Here is a 25,738-nt window from a genome sequence, read left to right as displayed (position 1 = left end):
TGAACAATACGTAAAAAAAATAGATGAAATCGTATATTCGAATAATATATATATATATATATATATATATATATATATATATATATATATATATATATATATATCATTAATTTAACAAAATAAAAATAATTTAATAAGAAATCTATACAAATTCTATTAAAATAAAGAACAAATAAAATTGTTATATAATAATAATAATAATAATAATAAATTGTTAAAAGAAAATGAGAAACAAAAAGATAGGATAAGTTAGTGTTTTTATATTAAGCAAAGAACAAAACTGTAATATTTATAAACCATATTGATGCAAATTATCAATTTTTAAGGTTAGGTACCAAAACTAGAATGTGACCAAAATATAAAGACCATTTCTATAATTTACTCTAATTTTTATTTGCACATTACTTTGGTACTACGGCTGAAAAGTTGTGATATAAATATTGAAATACTTATGCATCATGTAAAATAAATTGCATATCTAAGTATTGTATTTTTTGATAGGTAAAGATGTCACCACACACCACTCATAGGCATATAGGCAGAAAATGATAGGAATTGCAAAAGCTTATATGATGCTTATGTGGCATTATATTTTAATAGGCAAAAAAAACATTATCATAACCTTTAGCCTAATAATATTAATGATTAATGATCATAAATTAATAAATATTTACATTAAAGAAATCTGATTTATAGTCAATGAATGACCGATGTTTGACATTCTCCGCCTAATTTGACGGCTTAGCAAAAATCGTAAGCAGTTGATGTCCGCTTAACGCTTATGCGCCGCCTAATCCACCGTCTAGCCCGCCATTTACAACATTATATATATATATATATATATATATATATATATATATATATATATATATATATATATATATATATATATATATAATGTTGTAAATGGCGGGCTAGACGGTGGATTAGGCGGCGCATAAGCGTTAAGCGGACATCAACTGCTTACGATTTTTGCTAAGCCGTCAAATTAGGCGGAGACGGTCAAACATCGGTCTAGGTGGCATAGACGTCCATAATTTTCAATTTTTAAAAGTTTTAAATATTACACCAAAAAAATTTAAAATTCTAAAATTTGAAAAGTTAAATGTTTTAAATTTCAAATAATACTCCTAAATTTCAATATTTCAATTTTCAATTTTTAACATTTCAAATATTTATTTCTTAATACATAAATAATTTTTGAATAGATTGTATCTATTATATTAAAATAAGGAAATACTTATAAACATTTATTATATTTATTAATTTTGTTAAGATATAAGTAATATTTAATTTTTGAAGAAATAAATTCTAATTCAGTTATTGGTCTCTACCTAGACGCCGATTAATCCCCGCCTAGACTGATTAGACGCTTAACCTTAGTCGACCGTCTGACTCCCGTCTACCGACTTTTACAACCTTAATATATATATATATATATATATATATATATATATATATATATATATATATATATATATATATATAATCATATTAGTCATATCCTGAATTTTAAGAGGCATAAGTTACAAACTTTTTTCTACAAATCAATTAAGCAAAAATAATTCATTAATACTTTCCAAAAATTAAAAACTTGAATTAAGGAAAGTAATTGAAAAATTAAATTTTGAGAAAAATAAAAAATTTAAAATACTAAAATCATGTATTTAAATTAATTTATATTTCATAAACTAGACACAAATATTAATTAATTTACATAAATAATATAAACAGACAATATAATTAAAAGGTATGAACAAAAATATTTTATTTAAAAGTGATAATTTTTTATTACATAATAACTAATAAGAAAATTTAATAATTATTTACTTGTAAAAAACTATTGACCAAAAAATTTATTTATCGCCGCTGCTTTGCGCGAACATACATCTAATTTGTGTGTGTGTCTATATATATATATATATATATATATATATATATATATATATATATATATATATATATATATATATATATATATAGATGGTTGAGATCCATTTATATTCATGAGTACGCAAGAACTGAAAGTGAAACGTTCGATAAAAATTAAACCATTAAAGACATTATTGTCATCTTACAAATATCATTTAATTTTTAATTTTTTGTGTTATTGGAAATATTAATAAAAATGCCTAAAAACTAACATAATAAATATAATTTTTGGATTTTTTTTAAAGAATATCTTTCAAATTTTATAAAAATGCCAATTCTTAGTTTTTTTTATAGAAAATATGAATGTTTTTTAAAACTGTAATTTTTTTGTGTTTTTTTTAAAAGAAGTAATTTTTTTTAATAAGCAGTAATTTATTTAAAAAATGGAACAATTTTTAAAAAGAAAAAATATATAATTTAAAAAAAATCAACGTTTCCAATGCATATTTTTCAAGTGTGTGTGTATATATATATATATATATATATATATATATATATATATATATATATATATATATATATATATATATATATATATAGACACACACAATATACGTAAGTAAAACATAAAAAAAATACATTTTTATTTAATAATCTATAAACACAATAGTACAAGTATTTTATTTGATACAAAATAAAATATAAAAAATAAAAAATGCTATAGAATTACAAAGTGTTCTCATTTCTTCGTGTCAAAATTGTCATATTTTCTTCAATTTATATTTTTCACTTCTTTAATATTTTCCACAAATTCTTCTAAATTTACAAGAAAATTAAAAAAAAAACATTGATTAATGCAAGAACACACACAAAATGCATATGTATATATCATGTAAGATAGACATGTGAGTATATCATTTAAGATTCATTTGTGATTATATAATGGGATTTCCACATGTGATTTTATCATAAAATATATAAATATGAAATTCAAAATTCACATGTGATTATATCATTTAAGATTTACGTGTGATTATATAATAAAAGATTCATATGTGATTATATCATATATGAAGGTTTGTTGGATCAGACACAAACAAGATATAATAAAGAATAAAAGAATAAAAAGATTGTCACAAATATGATTTTTTACCAAAAGAACGGGTACACAAAGCAATTGGCACAAAGCCGTCATAAAGACCTCATTAGGGTGTTATCCTAATACGTGATTATATACTAATCTATTCTAGAGAATCTCTTCAATAAAGAGATTAATTCTAATCTATTATAAATATGCAAACTGATCCTTATGACCAAGATATCAGATCAGTTATCCAAAATACAATATAATACTATAATTATATACAACAGAAATAGAATTGTACAAATCGCCACACACTGATGTTGGTACTTTAAGCCTTGTGTTGATGCTGTCGTTGGCACTGGCACTGGTGGTCAATGTGTGAGAGTATTTTGACTTATCATATCATAAGGCTTGACCTTACAATTTGCCCTATCTTATGGTGTCAAAACATAATTTTGAAAAACTTAAAAAACTTGCATCTAGCTTCAGCTCCGCCTGAGATGAGAAATCTCCCCCTTAGAAGTAAAAGCAAAGTAAAAGCAACCAACTATAGTTCTCCACCTTTTCGGCATCAGTAGAATCAACATTTATGACTTACGAGGGGAAATCAAAGTAACATAAGTGGCAACGAAAACAGTCTGCGTATCGTGAGATGCGGCAGAAAGATAGACTGGATTGTGATGTCTCCTAATAGCATGTGATTTTACTACAAATCATTGATATAGTATTGCGAGGTCTCATCAGCTTTTGGCTTGAGACACTGAATCATGAACTTTTTTATTTAAAGAATAAGGACAAGAATGGAATGATGCGTGTAATACACATTTGTTTTTAAATGTATCCATCGACATAGAGTGTCGAAGTTTTATCAGTGTATGGAAAATAAAGTGAATCATTAACTTCTTTTATGAATGGTTTTTAGGGCGACAGTGGGTAGGTGCGTGTAATACATCACGAAACATGATATACCGATCGACACAGATTTGTGAAGTTCTCATCAGCGTCTGGTATCATACCTTGGATCATAAAACTTTTATAGAAGAAAGTAGGGTAAGAATGGGTTGTTGTGTATGATAAACTACGGTACATAGTCTAACCATCGTCAGAAAAATTATCAAGTTCTCATCAGGGTATGGTATCATACGTTGAATAATAAAACCATAAAGAAGAAAGTAGGGTAAGAATTGGTTGGTGCGTGTGATGAACTCTGGTACATAGTCTAACCATCGGCACAAAAGATCAAACTTTCATTAGTGTGTGGTATTTCATAGCGAGTCATCAAGTTCTTTAAAGAAGACTTGTAGGAAAGAAATAGGATATCTTAATCATGCTGAGGTGAAATCAGCGTGAATCATTGACAGTGAGTGACTCGTCAACAAAAGATGGTTTAATCCTTCTATCATAGAGTACAATTTCAGACTAGAATTAACTTTCACAATTAATTCAAGAAACATGGTACATGACAAAATAGGAAAACAGATAAGTGCAAACAAAATAGTCAAAGAAGAATAATTCAAAAAGGAAATGTGCAGCTTTTTTAGGGGAATCATCAAGATCCAGATGCAACTTTTTTAGAAGAATCATAAAATTTGATATGAAGATCTTTTCAAATGAATGCTTATAAAAGTAGTTCCTCTTTTCAATACACCTGCCATCTGAAAGACGATTATATAGGAAGAATTGTTAGCATCTCAGATTATACGTAGAAATTTCAAAACAAGTCATGAAAGAAGAAGAGTACTTATCCTTAGAAGAAAGGATAATCCTGAGAAATTTTCAAGCTTCAAGATCAATACCATGAGGGGGGGGGGGGGGAGAAACACAGTCTTTGTGACTACTGAGTTAAGTGGCTCAAATCTTTCTAACCATTGAGTTATTGAAATCAACAGAAACATACTTGAGGTTTTAATGGAAAATGAGCCAGTAGATGAAAGTAAGACTCATTACTGCTCACGTCCATGACAAGGGATGAAGGGAGAAAGAGGCATCATCAAAAAGAAGAAGACTTAATGCATTTTTTTCCTTCACATCCCCTGTTGCATCAGATGAAGCAAATTGGGGTGACACTTAGATCAATTACAACATATTTCAATACCACAAAGTTTTCAAATTCAGTGTCAAGTGGGAAACCTCATTGCAACAATCACTCGTCACCATCTACAAATTGACAATTACAGTTGCTGAGCTGGTATTTCTTCTAGGTTAGCTTGAAATGCAAGACACGAGAAGTCTTGAGATTTAAAAAGTAAAAAGGGAAGGAAACACTAGTAAAAATTACATTGAGAAATAAGAAAGCAATGTATACTACTTTGAAAACAAAAGAAAATAATAGTACTTGTGTTTTCATGTTATTCTTTCTTTTAACGAAAGCAAAGCAACAAAAATACGAAAAGCGTAAAGCATTAATTGTTCAACAAAAGACATAATTAAAATAAGTGAAGGTAGTTCACGAAAACATAAAAAGAACGTTAGGGATCATTGAATCCTTTTCAGCTTAAGGATGACCAGCATCAAAACTTGTTGAGGTTGCTACCATTTTCTTTAGGATGAGCTTAGTTGATGAGGGTCATCATACACTATTTTTTTGGTCCTTCATATTTGTAGGATTCTTCTTCCTCATCCTATTTCTCTGATCTCTTCTGTTTGAGAATAAAGGCTTTTGGGAGAGAGATGTTTTCTTTTTCCAAATATTCCATCCGCTTTTTGTATAAAGCCTCATAGCTATCGTTGCTTTGAGTCTCTCTTTTTTCTTTGCATTCACTGAAAAAATGATCAGGGCTTCCACACTTAAAGCACTTACCTTCATCCTTTCTTTCATACACATTCTTTATCGTTGAGCTATTTCCCTTGAACTGGAATCTTCTGGATCCATTTGTTCTGCTTTCTTCATAGTGCTTAACAATGAGAGTAGTGCTGGTAAACAGCTCAGTTGGATATATATCTTGACATTCACCTTGATCCGATGAATCGGAGTCACTTACATGTCCAAATGTCTCTTTTATAGAAACTAGAGCCAAATATTTTTCTTTGATGCTGTCCTTCAAGATGTCTTTATGAAGATCCTTAGTTTCCTTGTAGTTCCGCAAATATCCAAAAAGTGAATTAAGGTCCATTGAGTTGATTTTCTCACTATTTTTTAGAACATCAACATGATGTTCCCAACATTTATCCAAGGAGTCTAAGAACATCAACACTAACTGAGTTGAATGCTTAATAGTGCCTAACTTGTGCCTATCATTCACCAACAGTTAAACCTATTAAACTTTTGAGTCTATGTATCACCTTGTTGAGCAAAAAAATGCTCATATCTCCGGTTTAGGTTGTTGATGGTAGTTTCCTGGACTTCAATAATGCATTTGTATGCTACGGTAAGCATCACCATCATATCTTGAGCGGAATCACAATTCTAAATAAAGTTGTAGATGTGATAAGGAAGGGAGTTTCCTGTAGCATCCCTTGCTTTTACATCTAGACTTACGAGCCTCTTATCTTCTTCACCACAACTGGACTTTAGTTTCGGTTTTTTTTTTCACGAGTGGCCACATTATCAATCATAGATTGATACATTGGAACATGTGGTCCATTATTGACAATGTCAAGCATGTATAGTCCATGGTTTCAAGAACAACTAAGGCTTTTGCTTTCCACATGGAGAAACTGTGTTCATCGAACAAAGGAATTTTGTTTGTACCAGAGGACTTTTGAATTTAATGTGATGAAGAGGACATGTTTACTTGAATGTATCAAAAAACCCACTCTGATACCACTTGAAGGTTTGTTTGAACGGATACAAATAATATATAATGAAGAACAAAAGAACAAAAAGATTATCACCAATATGGTTTTTGACTAAGAAAAGTTCTCACCAGGAGAATGGGTGCACAAAGCAATTGGAACAAACCTGTCACAAAGACCTCATTAGGTTTTTACACTAATACGTGATTATTTACTAATCAATTATAGTGCATCCCTTCAATCAAGGTATCGATTCTAATCTATTCTAAATATGCAAATTTATCGTTGTCACTAACATATCAGATCAGTTATCTAAAATACAATATAATACTATAATTACATACAACAGAAATACAACAGTGCAAATTGTTACACGCTGACAATGGTACTTCAAGCCTTGTGTCGATGTTGCCGTTGGTGTTGGTGGTCAGTATGTGACAGTATTGTGACTCATCAGATCATAAGGCTTGACCTTGCAATATAAGAATCACATTTGATTATATGATATGATATTCATATGTGATTTTATCATGAATGTGAAGTTCACATATGGTTATATCATTTAAGTTTCACCTATGATTATATAATGAAATATTCACATGTGAGATTCACGTCTGATTATATGATGTGCTAATCACATGTGATTATATCGTGTGATATTCAGATGTGATTATATCATGAAAATTTGACTTTTGAATATACCATGTGATATTCACGTTTGATTATATTATGGAAGATTCACATATGATTATATCATGTGCATATCAACATAGGTGTATATCCTGTAAGATTCACATTTGACTATATCATTTCATATTCACATGTGGTTTTATCATGAGATATGCACATGCGATTATATAATTAAAGATTCACAGATGAATATTGTAACGACCCGTACTTTTTAAAAACATTTAATATTTCAAATATTGGGAATAATATTATAGTTTACATAAATGATTCCAAAAACCAGAGTTTCAAAAGCTTTAAAAGTTTTCCTAGCAAAACATTTATGGGTGTTACCAATTTCATATCATAACCATAACTAAGCAAACAACGATAAATGTTGAAAACAAAAGTCTAGTCCATAATCCTTGGTGCTTCTAAGTCCACACTCTCTAATGCTTGCTACCAGACCCTACTAAACATATGAAAACAATATATTTCATACTATAATTCTGGTGAGTTATACATAAACGTAAACAACATAATCATACATAACACTATCTGTTTGTCACATAAGTTACCAAGAATCTACACATAGATAGAGTGGTCAACCACCGGTCATCATCATCATCTTTGTTTTTATGCATAATCTAACATGCTCTCCTAGGGATCCCTTACTCTACTCTTTTCATGCTTAACATACACGTCATACAACATAACACAAGTTACCTAATATATCAAAATCTAACAGTAATGTAATTGCTAATTACATCCCTATAATTACATGTTTACACATGTTCTTTAAGACATAAACATACTCTAAAAGAGAAGTATAAACTCACCTTAGGTTGAAGAATAGAAACCTATTCGTAACTCTTCCAAGACTTCACTTTGGAGGCTATAAATCCTTCCTCGCTACAACCTAGACCATATACATACTTAAGCCTTTCATACATGCCTTAATCCATTAAGACGTCACTTGTTATTTTTAGCCAAAAAATCATATTTTGGACAACAACCTAACTTGAGAATTCTTTCCTCAAATGTTTGTCAAACTATACTAATCAAGCTCATAAACACTTATCTTAACTGGATTATACTACATAATCGTCATCTTCTTTATTTCCATTTCTAGGATTTTAAACCCTATAATCAAATCATGAATTTTAACCATCAAAACTTCATACAAACCATGGATTAAGTTTCTAGACACTTAGTCACACATTATTAGCAAGATTACTTGGAAGAATCTAGCATCAAAACCCTAAATCCAAATTTCACCATTAAAACCTTCAAATGATTGAAAATGGAGAAAACAAACACTACAAGGGTTTGAGATGCTCTTACCTTGCCTCTAACAAGAAAAATAGCCACTTGAACTCTCTTGAACCTTGACATCATCGGAAACAATGATGTCCAAGAAAGTATATTGATTTTTGAACAAATGAACCATAAGTCCGGATTTAAATATGTTCGAAATGGTGTCGCGGACAAACTTCACCGGGCCACAGAGGGTTAAATGACGTCGTCATTTTCCATTTTTCCACGTCATGGAAACTAATCTGAATAGCAATGTGCTTTTCCTGCTACGTCGCGGCACCCATACGTCGTACCATGGATCAAAATACATTGCCTATGACTTACGATGGAGAAATGAACCAAATCACCGCCTTGATCTCCACACCACAAAGATCCCTATACCGCATCGTGATGGCACTGGATTCCTTAATTTCATTCCTTTTTAATTCTTTTCCATTCCAAACTTCCATTTACCAATTCCATTATATTCTAAACCAACATAACACATTCTAAAAGCTTTATAACACATGAAAAATGCACAAAAAATATCCGAAACATTTCACACGTCATAACAACATAAAAAGGACCATAATGTCATTAGAATCCAAATGAAATTCTACTACACATTATATTAACTTAAAAATATCAGTTTTTACATTCCATCCCCCTTAAGAAGATTTCGTCCTTGGAATCTTATCAAGTGCTAATTGAGGAAACCTTCTTTTCATGTCTTCTTTCATTTATCACGTTTCATCCGATCCTAGAGTGTTTCAAATTAACAAGCACGAGATTGATTTCTTTATTCTTCAACTTTCTTGTATGATACCCGAGTATCGCTTCCGGCTCATCAGTCAATCAGTTTGAAGCATCAACTCTTACATCATCTAATGAAATAATTTCTTCTTCTTTTTCCAAAATATATTTTCAAATAGCACACATGAAACACGTCATGTATACCTCTAAGTTCTAGGAGTAAATCTAACTTAAAAGCTTGAGATCTGTTTTTCTCTTGAACGAGCCAATATACTTGGAACTCAATTTCCCTTCCTTCTTGAAACACATTACTCCCTTCCAAGGTAATATTTTCAACATAACTGAATCGCAGGATTTCATCTCAAAAGGCTTGTTTTTCAAATCCACATAGCTTCTTTGTCAATCTTGAGCCGCTTTCATGTGAGCTTGAACAATCTTAATCTTCTCATTGGTGATCCTCACTAATTCTAGTCACGTAAGCTTCTTTTCACCCACATCTAGCCAACATAAAGGTGTCATACACCTTCTTACATAAAAAGCTTCATACGGGGGCATTCCAATACTCGAATGTAAACTATTATTGAAAGCAAACTCTACCAATGGAAAGTGATCATCCTATTTACCACTAAAATCGATAGACGAAGCCCTTAACATATCCTCCACTATTTGAATAGTTCGCTCACTTTGCCCATTGGTTTGGGGATAGTTCGATGTACTCATGAGAATTTTTGACCCCAACTCTTCTTGTAATGCATGCCAAAACTTTGAGGTAAATCTTGGATCATGATCCAACACTATCGACAATGGAACTCCATGCCATCTTATTACCTCATCAACATAGAATATTGGATCATAACTGTTTTGGTCAAAAATTGATCGGGTATTATTCAACCAAATTGTATGAGAGGCTGTGGTGTTTAAGGTAATGCAAGTATCGAATAATAACCAAAGTAAGATAAGTGAGTTATAAGGAAAGCCCTTGATGCTTTATAGGATCCCCGACATAAAACCTTGGGAGGTGATAATGATCACCTGCCTTATTGTTTTTATTGATTTGAATGTGAAATTACAGTAGTGGTGATGGTGATACGAATACAAATGTAATAGTAGAGCTAATTCTATCCGTAGTGTGTGTATTATAGGTGTATTTATAGTGTAGAGTAAATAACAATAAGTCTGATATTTTCGGGATCTTCTTGAATGAGTATGTGCATGTTGTTTGACTTGGTATTCCTGGGCTTTAAGCATGGTTGAAGCGATTCCTTGTTGAGAATGAGTATTATGTTGACGATTTCTACACATGTGAGAAAAAGAAATAGAAATATATATGTTAGAAGTATTAGGAAATAATAATAACAATGGGTAGGATTCTGGAAGATCTTGAAGATCCAAGATCCTGAATAGGGTTGAGGATCTTGGCCTTAACAATTGCCCCCCCCCCCCCAATTCTACATGCGAATGGAGTTCACACTTTATGCAAGAAATTTCCTTTCCCTACCCGAGATTAATAGAACATTCAAGGAGTTCACACTTTAGATACGATATTTTTATGCTAAGGATCCTGGCGTTCACATTTCTGACTTTTTTTTTTGGTAGCTTTCAAGTTTGAAGAGCTTGTTCCCCCTGCTGAAGACACTGAAGATAGGATTGAGAATTTCCTTTCCCTAGCCGAGATTAATATAACATTCAAGCTCGATCATCCTAGGTACCAAGAAAGTTCATTATCCCCATGGCTACTGGTAAGGGTCCTCAATTTTATTTCATTTCTTATGAAGGATCCTGAACTGATAAAACGTTTTTGTTGTGCTTAGGATTCAAATCTATTTGTTCTGGTGCATGTTTTACCCTTGCCGACCTTGATTCTGCCTTGTCCAGTGACCAATTGGTGGTCAAGAAAGAAAACTCCTCTCTTTTTTCCTAGAAAGCTCCCATAGATTTGTTTGTCAGTAATCCAACATCTAGAAAAGGAAATCAGCTAAAGTTTTCAACTTGGAGAATCTTGGGGTAGACGAAGCATAGAAGAAGTTGCTCTCATTCTCTCAATCTATAAGTACCCTTGTAGTTTCTTATATTTTCCTTTAGTTTTCTTATCGTTGTATATTACAGGTGGTTGATCAAATCTCTCATTCCTCCGAGGATATCAATTCTCAAGCCCAAGCTCAGCCATGCGGAATAAGATTTGAGAGAACAATAGGTGACCAACAAGGATATTTTACAGAGGGTGGAGAAACTGGTCAAGGAGAAGGTAGAAAGGGAAGAGGAGCATTCGCCAGAGATCAAAGAGGTGATAGTTGAGGCCAGGAGTTGTGCAACCGAGGTAGTTTGGGAAGCAAAAATCAAGTTTGCAAAGGATATCAAGCACATAGGATCATGATCAAGCCTAATGTTAATTTTGATTAGTAAAAACAATTGAACATCTTGTCTGTAAATTATTTTGGTAAAAAATTAATCAAGTATTATTCAAACAAATTGTATGAGAGGTCGTGGTGTTTAAGTTGATGTAAATATCGAACAATAATCAAAGTAAGACAAGTGAGTTACATGCAAAGCTCTTGATCCTTTTTAGGATCTCTGGCATAAAACCTTAGGAGATGATAATGATCACCTTCCTTGCTGTTTTTATTGATTCAAATGTGAGATTATAGAAATGTTGAAAGCAATACGGATACAAATGTAATAGAAGAACTAATGGTCTATGTAGTGTGTGTAATATAAGTATATTTATATCCTAGGCTAAATAACAATAAGTTTGATATTTTCGGGATCCTCTTGAATGAGCTTATGCACGTTGTTTGATTTGGTATTCCTGAGTATTGAGCCTGGTTTAAAGGATTCTTCGTTGAGAATAAGTCTAATATTGACCATTTCTACACATGTGAGAAAAAGAAATAGAAATATATGTGACAACCCGAAATTTTCTATCCTGTACAGTCAAACACTTCATTGAAAGTCAAACTCATTCCTGCTAACTTTTAGCACAATTTGGAACCTGTTTAAATGTTCTGAGCTTTGTACACTTAAGGGATAACTGTCGGGGTTTATCTGCTGAAGCTATAGCACAAAGAACAAGCCTAAAACACATTAACCATGAGTTCACGACCACCACAATGGAGTTTACGGCCGTAAACTCCATGTGGGCCATAAACTCACCTTATATGGTGAAATGTTGGCCATTTGTTCATTCCTTCCTTTCCCTTGGCCGAAATCCTCTCAACTATCACCCCGATCTTCGTCCATGATCTTCAAAACTCGTAAGTTTCTTGTCCTAACTAGTTGATATATTACTTGATCTAGTGATCTTACATGATTTCATCTGTGAAATCATTCCATTTGTGTAGATCTTCAAGTTTCACCAAGAACACCAAGAACACACACTAGTGTTCTTGGTCAAAACCGACCATTCAAGCCCCTAGATCGTAAGTAATCTTGTTCTAACTCGTTGTACACTAGGTCTAACATGTTTAGGCCTTAGAAACATCAGGAATCAATGGATGAATGAGAGTTTACGGCCAAGGATCTCCCAAGGCCGTAAACTCCCTATAAGGGTGCAATGTTGCCCTAATTTCCTTCCTTATGCCTAGAACCTAGCCTAGATCACATCCTTGAAGTGTTAAAGACCTTAAACATCAAAGAAAACATGTCCACATGGAGTTTACGGCCGTAAACTCATAAGGAAATGGTCCGTAGGCCGTAAACTCTACAAAGGGGTGATATTGTGCCCCTAATGCTTCCTAAGGCTTGGACTTGATCATTGGATGCTCAATCTTGACTTATAAGACCTCAAAACACCCAATGACACTTACTACCATGAGTTTACAGCCGTAAACTCATGGGGGAATTGACCTTAGGCCGTAAACTCCATAAGGAGTGGTCCTTGGGCCATAAACTCCAATACCATGTCATACAACCTTTAGATGCAACCCTTCGGTACCTATAGCACTTGAATCAAAGTGTTTCCATGTCCTAGGGTGTCTTAACTTGGTTAATTAGTTGTTAAATGACTAATTGGATACATATGTGTTTCATTATATGTTAACTAGGATCTGTGTGTGTGTTCAAGTCTTCACTTGACACCTAGCACTTGTCCGACACTTCCATCAGATCCACTCACTACATGTGAGTTCATACCCCTTAATTAACCTTTTTAAATGTTTTTAAATGCTTTTATGGGGGGGGGGGGAATACAAGTTGAATCATGATAGTTATCATATCAATCACATGTGATTAATAACTATCAAACTATAGATTTACTACACTTTTAGCTGTTTTACCAAGTAAACTACTTCTAAATGATTTCTTACACTTTAAAATGTTCTTATCAAACAAACTGCTTTCGAATCATTTTATAAACTGACATCAAGTCATCGTTTTCTTATTTATTAAACTTTTCAAGGGTTTTACCAAAACTTCTTTTATACTTTTATATTGTTAAAAGCATGCCTATATATGTATAGTTATATAAGTAATGTTTAAAGGACTTAGGACTGCTAACCCGCCTTATTTCCTGTTCCTTGTTTGGTTGTGGACTTAGGGTATCCAGTTATTTGTCCGAAGGTCGTCTAAATATTAGTTATATATTATGTATACGTATATAGACATAAAAGTTCTATCAGTCAGTTCAGTACCTTTGGGTAGCAAAGGCATACTTTCGGTTATTCACATAACTTACAGGTAACTATAATAGGCATAGTTAGGAGATACTATTTACTATTTCTAGTATAATTGTTAAAAGCATGCCTATATATGTATAGTTATATAAGTAATGTTTAAAAGACTTAGGACTGCTAACCCGCCTTATTTCCTGTTCCTTGTTTGGTTGTGGACTTAGGGTATCCAGTTATTTGTCCGAAGGTCGTCTAAATATTAGTTATATATTATGTATACATATATAGACATAAAAGTTCTAGTCAGTCAGTTCAGTACCTTTGGATAGCAAAGGTATACGTTCATATATTTCTAGTAAGCTATTATAGGTATAGTTTTGGGTATATATATGTTTACGTAATATAAATGTGGATTTCGACCTAGCGATTCGTTGCGGAAGTCACCTTTAATTTCCAGAATCTCTTCTAAGGAGAACTTTTAGTATGGGGACCATCAATCACATTATTACTTACTTACAGCGGGTCTCGTGAGAAGACTACTTACTTACTTACTTTCAGCGAGTCCCGTTAGAAGACTATTTACTTACTTTCATTCGGGTCTTGGTAGAAGACTACTTTTTATACTAGTAGGAAATATGGGATTTTCTAGGAAGTTCAAACGTTTACACTTTTACTTACAAACCTTTTCATTGATACTTATATAAATAATGACATTAAATACTTATGAATTCACCAGCTTTATGCTGATCTACGCTTTCAAAATAACTTGTATTCTCAGGTCACCAATAGACAGGTACGACGACCAGGTTTTGTGAAGACGGAGCAGTCAAGACTCGTCTTTTATTTTGATTATTCATTATGTTGTTTTATACTATGAAAGAACACGCTTGTAATTAAAATTATACTATTAATGCAATGGATGATGTTGTTGCTTGTTTACTACTTTGCATTGTTGTGATACTATACATGACGTCCTCCGCCCCAGAACGTTTCCACCGTTCTTGGTTTTGGGGTGTGACAGATTGGTATCAGAGCATTGTTTATAGTGAATTGAGTATATCAACCCATAAAAGATATACAGACTATAAATACAATGGGATTAAAATACTCTAACCAAGATTTTATACCTTTAAGTACTAAAATACTTAACTAAAAGTATACAGTATCATACTAGAACATAACAAAAGTATTTAATTGTTGGGCACAACAGTCAAAACTAGGCAGTTATGTAATCATATCTGGAATGAATATAGCCTGATCAACTATATTTATTTGAGATATGGTGAACGTGTGTTCGGGGATGATAGTGGTGTTGCGACAAACCTAAAACTTACCAAATACTAGGTCCAAAGGAGTCTTTAGAACAAAACATAAAGTAAAATACTATCTGAGTATTTTGAGATACTACCCAATAACAATACTAAAAGTGTACAGTAACAAGAAACCTAAGAACCAAACCCAAAACAGAGATACTATAGGAGTATCTTCAATAACTGTAAATAATTATATGGGAATTAAAAGACCCTTACTGATCGGTCTATAATGGCAAAGTGTATACATCCTAGAGTTATATATAATAAAGATCTCATAGACTTAGAATGTGTGATTTCGCTTCACTTCCTTTTCCTTGTCTGGATGTGGATTTGGAGTAGTATCACATATTCAAATGACTATTAGATCCGAGTTATATATAATTTGTATACCCTATGTGATTATAGAAAGATTCAATAAGGATCTCAAGTTAAAATTTGTACTAGAAATAGATTGAGTATTCTCATAGATTCTCTAGACATTCCCATTCTCGCACCGATAACTTGACTAGAGACACCACCTCACTAAAATAGTCAACAGAGAGAACTTCGAGAAGGGAACAAAAAAAGAGTACGAAGCTAGTAGGATGCCAAAAGATACCAAAGGGATATAAGTGGACATCAGATTGCTTTCGTCAGGAATAGGACAGAGAACAGAGGATACCACTCGCGAGTCATACGAAGTGGCAGAAAACCATGCGCGTCACGTTAATAATTAAGAGCCCAATTTACTAGTGAGTTGGTGAATACACTACTCACCTTCTGTGGTAGGCTTAAAGTCTTTATAATTACATCTTAAATATCAATGATTTTGACAGTTGGATTGGTTCCCGACAATCCTTGTCCAAATACTTTCATTCTTCTATCATTAGAACCCAATACCATTCATACTATCTCTTGTTGTTGAACTATGGCGATTTAGTTCAGAGGACACATTCATTTTCTGTACTATTGGATTCTTATCATTTTCCGATTATTTTCAACTTATAGTTGAAAGATGCCTCCTAGAAGAAATCCAAGAAGTAACAATGGTACTGAAGCACCGATACCACCCCCACCACCACCACCTCCTCAGTTCGATACTGCTATGTTCCAAGCAGCAGTCACGGCGGCTGTAGCGGCTGCCATGACACATATCAATACTTCTGGCGCTACTGGTTTGGGGATTGGGGTATTTCCTTCAAACCATGGCGAGAGTCATGGGCACCCACGAGAGTGCACCTATAAAGATTTTACGAATGCCAAATCCCTGAATTTTAATGGAACTGGAGGGGTTATGATATTAAGACAATGGATAGAAAAGACAGAAGCAGTCTTTGAGATCTGCGCCTGCCTAGAGAACAACAAGGTCAAGTTTGCTACTTGTACCTTTTCAGAAAGAGCTTTAAATGGTGCAATGGCCACGTTAAGGCACTGAATCTAATAGTGGCAAATTCGATAAGCTGGGAGAACTTAAAAATCATGCTGATGAGAGAGTACTGTCCACGAGGAGAAATACAAAAACTCGAGCAGGAACTCTGGAATCTTAGAATGGTTGGTACTGATATATCAGCCTATATGAGTAGATTCTGTGATCTGGCAATTCTGTGCCCGGATATGGTTGCTCCTGAGGGCAAGAAAATAGAGAGGTATATTTGGGGACTGTCTCCCCAAATTCAGTCAAGTGTGTTAGCATCAAGGTCTGATACTTTCGATGGTGCCAAAGAACTAGCACAATCTATTATTGACCACGGAAACTATCAGAACTCAATAATTGCTGTACAAGATCAACAAAAAAGAAACAACAACAGGAAGCAAGGTTGGAACAAGAGGAAAGACGAGTCCTCACAAGAATCCTCAAGGAAACAACAACTAGTTACAGTCAATGCTGCTACAGTACCTACAATAGTCTCTGCTAACCCATTACCAGCAAAGCCTTATGCTGGTAATCTCCCAAAGTGCAACAAATGCAACTATCACCATCATGGACCTTGTCCGGAAATGCAGTGCTTAAACTGCAACAAAAAGGGACACACCATCCGTTACTGCAAGAATTCAGCAAGACCGATCAACCAAGTACCCAACGCTGGTGTGGGCGAGGCTTGCTACGGTTGTGGCGAGGTGGGTCACTACAAAAGAAACTGCCCGGGGACAGCGAATGCTGGCACAGACGGAAGGATGCTAACGATCACCGCCGCAGGAGAGACTACTCCGGACTCACGTTAAAAATCTATTATGTTCAGTAGCGTTTATGTTAGACTCCTAAACTTTTAAAAACTAGTGCAACTAGAGTCTTATCTTTTGCGAGATCCCATCAGTGTTAGGGACTCTCGTGCTGCCTGTACTGGCTTTTTGCGGTATACTTTGTTCACAGCTGTAATAGCATAGCTGAAACTAAAGTACCGAAAACTCTTTCATAGATTGCACCGTATTGTTTTGTAACACCTTTTGATCCAGTCTAACGCTTGAAATTTCGAGTAGTTCGACATCGTCATTTAACTTGAGTCGATTTGATCCTCACAGTGCCAGTTTCAAGTGAAAATCCTTTTCTTGTAATCGACACTCTAGCGAAGCCGTCGTTCCAGAACTCCAAGGTGCTCATGCACAGAGTACCTTATGATTCATAGCCTTCCCGAAGTAACGTCAGCAAACCTCTCCGAATAACTACTCGTACAGTACGTCAAGTTCAATGCAAAGGCCCATACGGTGAACCTATCACGGAGGAAAGTATACGCTAGGGTGGTACATAATCAAGATTCTACAGGTTTAGAATTGATGATTCCACTTTAACTTCTTTTCCTTGTTTGGATGTGAGCTTAGAGAAGAATCATTTATTCGACTACCTTTTCAATCTTAATTATATACGACTCGTATACCCGAGGCGGTGATTGATGAACCATGTATGAGTTCTAAAATGAATTTCAGGACGGAGACTGTCTCCAGACAACGAGTAATTATGCTACCATACAGATAAACTTAGAAGCCAAACTTAGAACTTCCCATCGATCAGGACAGGAGATGCAAATGGAACAGAAGAACCTATTCTTTTCATGATTCAGGAGTATTCACTTTCGAATCTGAATTTCGGGACGAAATTCCCTCTAACGGGGGGATGATGTGACAACCCGAAATTTTCTATCCTGTACAGTCAAACACTTCATTGAAAGTCAAACTCATTCCTGCTAACTTTTAGCACAATTTGGAACCTGTTTAAATGTTCTGAGCCTTGTACACTTAAGGGATAAGTGTCGGGGTTTATCTGCTGAAGCTATAGCACAAAGAACAAGCCTAAAACACATTAACCATGAGTTCACGGCCACCACAATGGAGTTTACGGCCGTAAACTCCATGTGGGCCGTAAACTCATCTTATATGGTGAAATGTTGGCCATTTGTTCATTCCTTCCTTTCCCTTGGCTGAAATCCTCTCAACTATCACCCCGATCTTCGTCCTCGATCTTCAAAACTCGTAAGTTTCTTGTCCTAACTAGTTGATATCTTACTTGATCTAGTGATCTTACATGATTTCATCCGTGAAATCATTCCATTTGTGTAGATCTTCAAGTTTCACCAAGAACACCAAGAACACACACTAGTGTTCCTGGTCAAAACCGACCATTCAAGCCCCTAGATCGTAAGTACTCTTGTTCTAACTCGTTGTACACTAGGTCTAACATGTTTAGGCCTTAGAAACATCAGGAATCAATGGATGAATGAGAGTTTACGGCCAAGGATCTCCCAAGGCCATAAACTCCCTATAAGGGTGCAATGTTGCCCTAATTTCCTTCCTTATGCCTAGAACCTAGCCTAGATCACATCCTTGAAGTGTTAAAGACCTTAAACATCAAAGAAAACATGTCCACATGAAGTTTACGGCCGTAAACTTCATAAGTAAATCGTCCTTAGGTCGTAAACTCTACAAAGGGGTGATTTTGTGCCCCTAATGCTTCCTAAGGCTTGGACTTGATCATTGGATGCTCAATCTTGACTTATAAGACCTCAAAACACCCAATGGCACTTAGTACCATGAGTTTACGGCCGTAAACTCATGGGGGAATTGACCTTAGGCCGTAAACTCCATAAGGAGTGGTCCTTGGGCCATAAACTCCAATACCATGCCATACAACCTTTAGATACAACCCTTCGATACCTATAGCACTTGAATCAAAGTGTTTCCATGTCCTAGGGTGTCTTAACTTGGTTAATTAGTTGTTAAATGACTAATTATATACATATGTGTTTCATTATATGTTAACTAGGATCTTTGTGTGTGTTCAAGTCTTCACTTGACACCTAGCACTTGTCCGACACTTCCATCCGATCCACTCACTACAGGTGAGTTCATACCCCTTAATTAACCTTTTTAAATGTTTTTAAATGCTTTTATGGGGGGGGGGCAATACAAGTTGAATCATGATAGTTATCATATCAATCACATGTGATTAATAACTATCAAACTATAGATTTACTACACTTTTAGCTGTTTTACCAAGTAAACTACTTCTAAATGATTTCTTACACTTTAAAATGTTCTTATCAAACAAACTGCTTTCGAATCATTTTATAAACTGACATCAAGTCATCGATTTCTTATTTATTAAACTTTTCAAGGATTTTACCAAAACTTATTTTATACTTTTATATTGTTAAAAGCATGCCTATATATGTATAGTTATATAAGTAATGTTTAAAGGACTTAGGACTGCTAACCCGCCTTATTTCCTGTTCCTTGTTTGGTTGTGGACTTAGGGTATCCAGTTATTTGTCTGAAGGTCATCTAAATATTAGTTATATATTATGTATACATATATAGACATAAAAGTTCTATCAGTCAGTTCAGTACCTTTGGGTAGCAAAGGCATACTTTCGGTTATTCACATACCTTACAGGTAACTATAATAGGCATAGTTAGGAGATACTATTTACTATTTCTAGTACAATTGTTAAAAGCATGCCTATATATGTATAGTTATATAAGTAATGTTTAAAGGACTTAGGACTGCTAACCCGCCTTATTTTCTGTTCCTTGTTTGGTTGTGGACTTAGGGTATCCAGTTATTTGTCCGAAGGTCATCTAAATATTAGTTATATATTATGTATACATATATAGACATAAAAGTTCTAGTCAGTCAGTTTAGTACCTTTGGGTAGCAAAGGTATACGTTCATATATTTCTAGTAAGATATTATAGGTATAGTTTTGGGTATATATATGTTTACGTAATATAAATGTGGATTTCGACCTAGCGATTCGTTGCGGAAGTCACCTTTAATTTCCAGAATCTCTTCTAAGGAGAACTTTTAGTATGGGGACCATCAATCACATTATTACTTACTTTCAGCGGGTCTCGTGAGAAGACTACTTACTTATAGCGGGTCTCGTGAGAAGACTACTTACTTACAGCGGGTCTCGTGAGAAGACTACTTACTTACTTACGTTGAGCGAGTCTCGTTAGAAGACTATTTACTTACTTTCATTCGGGTCTTGGTAGAAGACTACTTTTTATACTAGTAGGAAATATGGGATTTTCTAGGAAGTTCAAACGTTTACACTTTTACTTACAAACCTTTTCATTGATACTTATATAAATAATGACATTAAATACTTATGAATTCACCAACTTTATGCTGATCTACGCTTTCAAAATAACTTGTATTCTCAGGTCACCAATAGACAGGTACGACGACCAGGTTTTGTGAAGACGGAGCAGTCAAGAATCATTTTTTATTTCATTATGTTGTTTTATACTATGCAAGAACACGCTTGTAATTAAAATTATACTATTAATGCAATAGATGATGTTGTGGCTTGTTTACTACTTTGCATTGTTGTGATAGTATACATGACATCCTCCGCCCCAGAAAGTTTCCGCCGTTCTTGGTTTTGAGGTGTGACAATATAACTGTTAGGGGGTGTTAGGAAATAAAAATAATAATGGTCAGGATCCTGAAAGATCTTGAAGATTTGGGATCCTAAATAGGGTTGAGGATCTTGGCGCTAACAAATGCCACAAAATTATACATGTGGAACATCAGGTTTAATTTAAAATATTTAAAGGTATAATTTAAAATGAAGTTAAAGAAATAAAGATTCTGAAGTTCTAGCCGTTGAAGTAATCTGCTAAATCATCCTTCCACCTTTCCATGATTCATGTATAAATAGAATATTTATTCTTTTTTTTCACCTTACTCTCTTAGCTCCCTCTAGACCTTCATCGAATACTATTGAAGGTACCATCCTCATTGCTTTCCTTCTTTTCTTTCCTTATCTTTATTCATGGGTAAAAAGGTAACTCGCTCTCGTACAAACGTCATCACCATTCCTGATGCCGATTTTATCGATCAAAAGGCCTTGTCTTGCTAGGAAACTTGTACTTTCAATGAGAACAATATCGAAGCCCTGAAACCGGTTGGGGCTTTTCCTGCTGTTGCCTTTTTAGAGCTTTCGATGCAAGGATTCAATCGGATTTCATTCCATCATCTTGGGTCTGTTTTCCCGAATGCCCTTTCACCCTAGGTATTTCTTACCCCTTTCCTGGGATTATTTCTGAATTCTTCGAGATTACCAAAATCTCGTATCTTCAAGTCATTCCAGCAGTTTGGTGGATCCTCTACTGTATCGAGCGATTGAACCGCTCCATGGATCTCAGTATTGGTTTGAATGAACCATCTTACGTCTATGACCTTTCGACCTGTGGGAACTCTCGTTTCTTGTTGAAAGTCAAAATTGACAAAAGACCCCTCATTCTAAAATCCAAGCATAACGATGAGTCTTGGAAAAGAAAATACTTCTTCGTGAAATGCGACTCCATTCCCGATGGAAGTCACTTGCCACAGTCTTAGGTTAAAAAGGGTAGGGTTTCATATTTTTACGCTCAGGATCCTGGCATTCACACTTCTTAGTTTGTTTGATTTTTTGCAACTTTCAAGTTTCAAGAGCTTATTCCTCCTGCCGAATATACCGAAATAGGATTGAGGATTTTCTCGCTGTGCCTGAGATTGAAAGAACATTCAAGCTTGATCATCCTAGCGACCAAAAAAGTTTAACTACCATTATCCCCATGGCTACAAGTAAGGATCCTAGATTTTAATTCATTTCATAAGAAGGATCCTGAACTGACAAAAAATTTCCTGCTATTCTTTAAGATTCACATCTAATCGTATGGTGAACGTTTTACCCATGTCGACCTTGATTCTGCCATGTCCAGTGACCAATTGGTGGCCAAGAAAGAAAAATCATCTCTCCTTTCCAAGAAGGCTCCTGTAGATTTATCTATCAAGACTCCAGGATCCCGAAAAAGGAAATCAGTTGAAGTCTTCAACCTAGAGAATCTCGAGGTGGATGAAACGTTGAAAAATCTGCTCTCCTTCTTGCAATATGTAAGTACCCCTATAGTATCATTATACCCGTCCTCAGTTTTCTAACCGTTTCTTCTTATAAGTGGTTGATCATATCTCCCATTCATTCAAGGATCTCAAGGCTAAGCTCAACCAGATAGAGCAAGCTTTGAGAGAATAAGAGGTAGTCAACAAGGATCTTTTACAGAGGGTGGAGAAACTAGTCAAGGAGAAGGAAGAAAGAGAAGAGAAACATACGGAGAAGGTCAAAGAGGTGATAGCTAAGGCCAGGAGTAGTGCCGATGAGTTGGTTTGGGAAGCAAAAATCAAATTGGCTGAGGATATCAAGCACGCAGGATCCTGGGACGTAACTAGGTGGTGTAAGGTTCTATCTAAATACACTGGTAGGCCTGTCAATACTTGTCAAGATCCTGTAGGAGAAGTGAGAGAATGAGAAGAAGGAGAGAAGAAAAAGAAGGATGAGGAAGAGAAGAAGAAGACAGAGAAAGCCCCAGTTAGGGGTGATCAAACCTGATGTTAGGTTTGATTAGTAAAAATAATTTTACATATTTGTTTGTAAGCAAAATATTTTTGTGGTGTTTATGGCAAACCCCTTTTTAACTTTATGTTATAGTTTCTTCAAATTTCTCCTTACTTGCATGTTTGATGTGATTTCAGCAATAGGATTTCTGAGGATCTTCAGATGGTTAGGATTCTTAACAATCTGCAACAGTTAAATATCTATCAAATATTTTAGAGCAGTTAGGATCCTTATGCAATCAGGATCCCAAAATGTTCATGTATTACAAGAACTCTAAAGATCCAAATAACTAGAAATAATTAGTTATTGATTTGGGATCTTAAAATAGTTAAGATCTTCATGAGAATAAACCCTTCGTAGGAAGCTTTAAAGATAGACAGAATCTGGCGATCTTTAAGTTTGCCAATCTTCTAATTTAAGAAAATTCGTGAGTTATGATCCCATATGATCTTTAGAGTATGCATAAGGAACTATCCTTATTAAGAGATCTTTGAAGATCCTTACTTTCCTTTTCAACTGAGAGAAATATTTCTTTAGCAAACAACCATAGACGATCCCTACTGGGGAAGATCCCACTTTAAGTAACAATTAAGGAAAAATCCCATTATAACTGGGGAAAATCCCACGTCAAATAATAACTGGGTAAAATCCCATAATAGATGGGGAAAATGCCACTTCAAATAATAACTAGGGAAAATCCCATAATAGCTGGGGAAAATCCCACTTCAAATAATAACAGGGGGAAATCTCATACTAACTGGGGAAAATCCCAAATCATAAGATAACATGATAATGTTATAAACCTTAGGATTTTAGTGGGGAGGATCCTAACATAGGATAATATGATAATGTTATAATCCTTATATTTAAGCTTTAGGATCTTAACATATGTTCAGAACTAAGAGGGTTTCCACGTCACTAAAGTGTGAAATGATCTCCTTATTCACATCCCATAGCTAGATATCGTGTGTCCAAGCAAGGTGTAGAAACCTTATATCCATTGAAAGAGGTTATTAACTCTTTAAAAATTAGAGGGGATTAAGGACCTTTAATTTTATGAGAGATTATCAGTCTCTATTCATGGTTATTAGGATGTTTAGATTCCCGCACGTTGCAAACATTAGCATGCAAGCTAACGCCCCTCCGATGCTTAAATCAATAATGGCTTTTGAAAAATGAAATAAAAGAATCATATTAAAGTAACAGGTAGAGAGTATGTACCTTGAGTTTGTTGGAAAATGATTAAAACAAATTACATGAAGTAGGCTTTTAGATGTATAGCATTCCAGGATCTTGGCAAGATGTTTCCTTCAAGGGTAGCTAGCCAATATGTCCCCTTTCCTTCTTTTGAATCAATGAGATATGGTCCTTCCTATTTAGACACCAATTTTCCTACATTGGGATCCTTGGTATTTTAGAATGTCTTCCTAAGGATCAAGTCACCTATTTGGAATCTTCATATTTTAATTTTCTTATTGTATGCTTTAGTGATCTTTTGTTGATGAGCAACAATGCAAATCCTAGCAAGATCCCTGAGTTCATCGATAGTGTCAAGATCCTGGGTTAGGATCCTATTGTGGTTCTCTTGATCATGCAATTGGTATCTTGTCTTTGGGATCACTACTTCAGTAGGGATCATGACTTCTATTCTAAACACCAATGAGTATAGATTTTGGCCAGTGGTTGTTTTTAAAGTGGTCATATCCGCCCATAGGACGAAATAGACTTCTTCTATCCACCTTCCTTTCCTCTCGTGTAACTATTTCTTCAGATTGTTGACTAATCATTAACTTGAGGATGAACAGGAGTTGACATTATCATTTTAATTCCCCAACTCATGAAAAAGTCTCTAGTCCTTTTTCTTATGAATTGGGATTCATTGTCACATATGATCTCAGCAGGGATCCCGAATCATGTTAAGATATTACGTTTGATAAACGAGACTTCTTCATTGTCTAGTATTTGAACAAAGGCTTTAGCCTCTATCCATTTCGAAAAGTAGTCTATCATTACTAACATGAATACATTTTCAACAGGAGCTTTTGGTAGCTTGCCAACTATATCCATACCCCATTTCATGAATGACGAAGGGGAAATGATAGAATGTAATGGTTCTGTAGGTTGATGAAGGATGTTGTTATGCCTTTGACAAGCATGACATCTTTGTGCGTATATTAAGGCATCTTTCTTCTTTGTTATCCAGTAGTACCAAATTCTTAACACATTGGAGCATAAAGATCTACCCCCGGCATGATTACCATAATCTCCTTCATGTAAGTTTTTGTACATCGGTAGCCTCAAGACTTTCCAAGCATCTCAATTAAGGACCAAACATGGATTTCCTGTATAAATTCCTATGGATTATCACAAAGCATGAGACCCTCATCCAGAATGCTCTATCAGTTTTCCCTTCTCTTGGAATCATGCCATTTTCGAGATATTCCATCGTGGGCTGGACCCAGGATCTTGAGTTTTGCGGAGGATTCTGGATGTCGGGATCCTGATGATTAGGATATTAAGGAAGCGATTGGAGATCTGGATCTTCGATTGTTGCTACGTTGG

Source organism: Lactuca virosa, chromosome 2, assembly GCF_052849685.1.
Source record: "Lactuca virosa cultivar CGN04683 chromosome 2, Lactuca_virosa_CGN04683_v6, whole genome shotgun sequence".
NCBI classification, from domain to species: domain Eukaryota; kingdom Viridiplantae; phylum Streptophyta; class Magnoliopsida; order Asterales; family Asteraceae; genus Lactuca; species Lactuca virosa.
The sequence above is the reverse complement of the archived record's forward strand: the minus strand, read 5'-3'. Positions refer to the sequence as shown.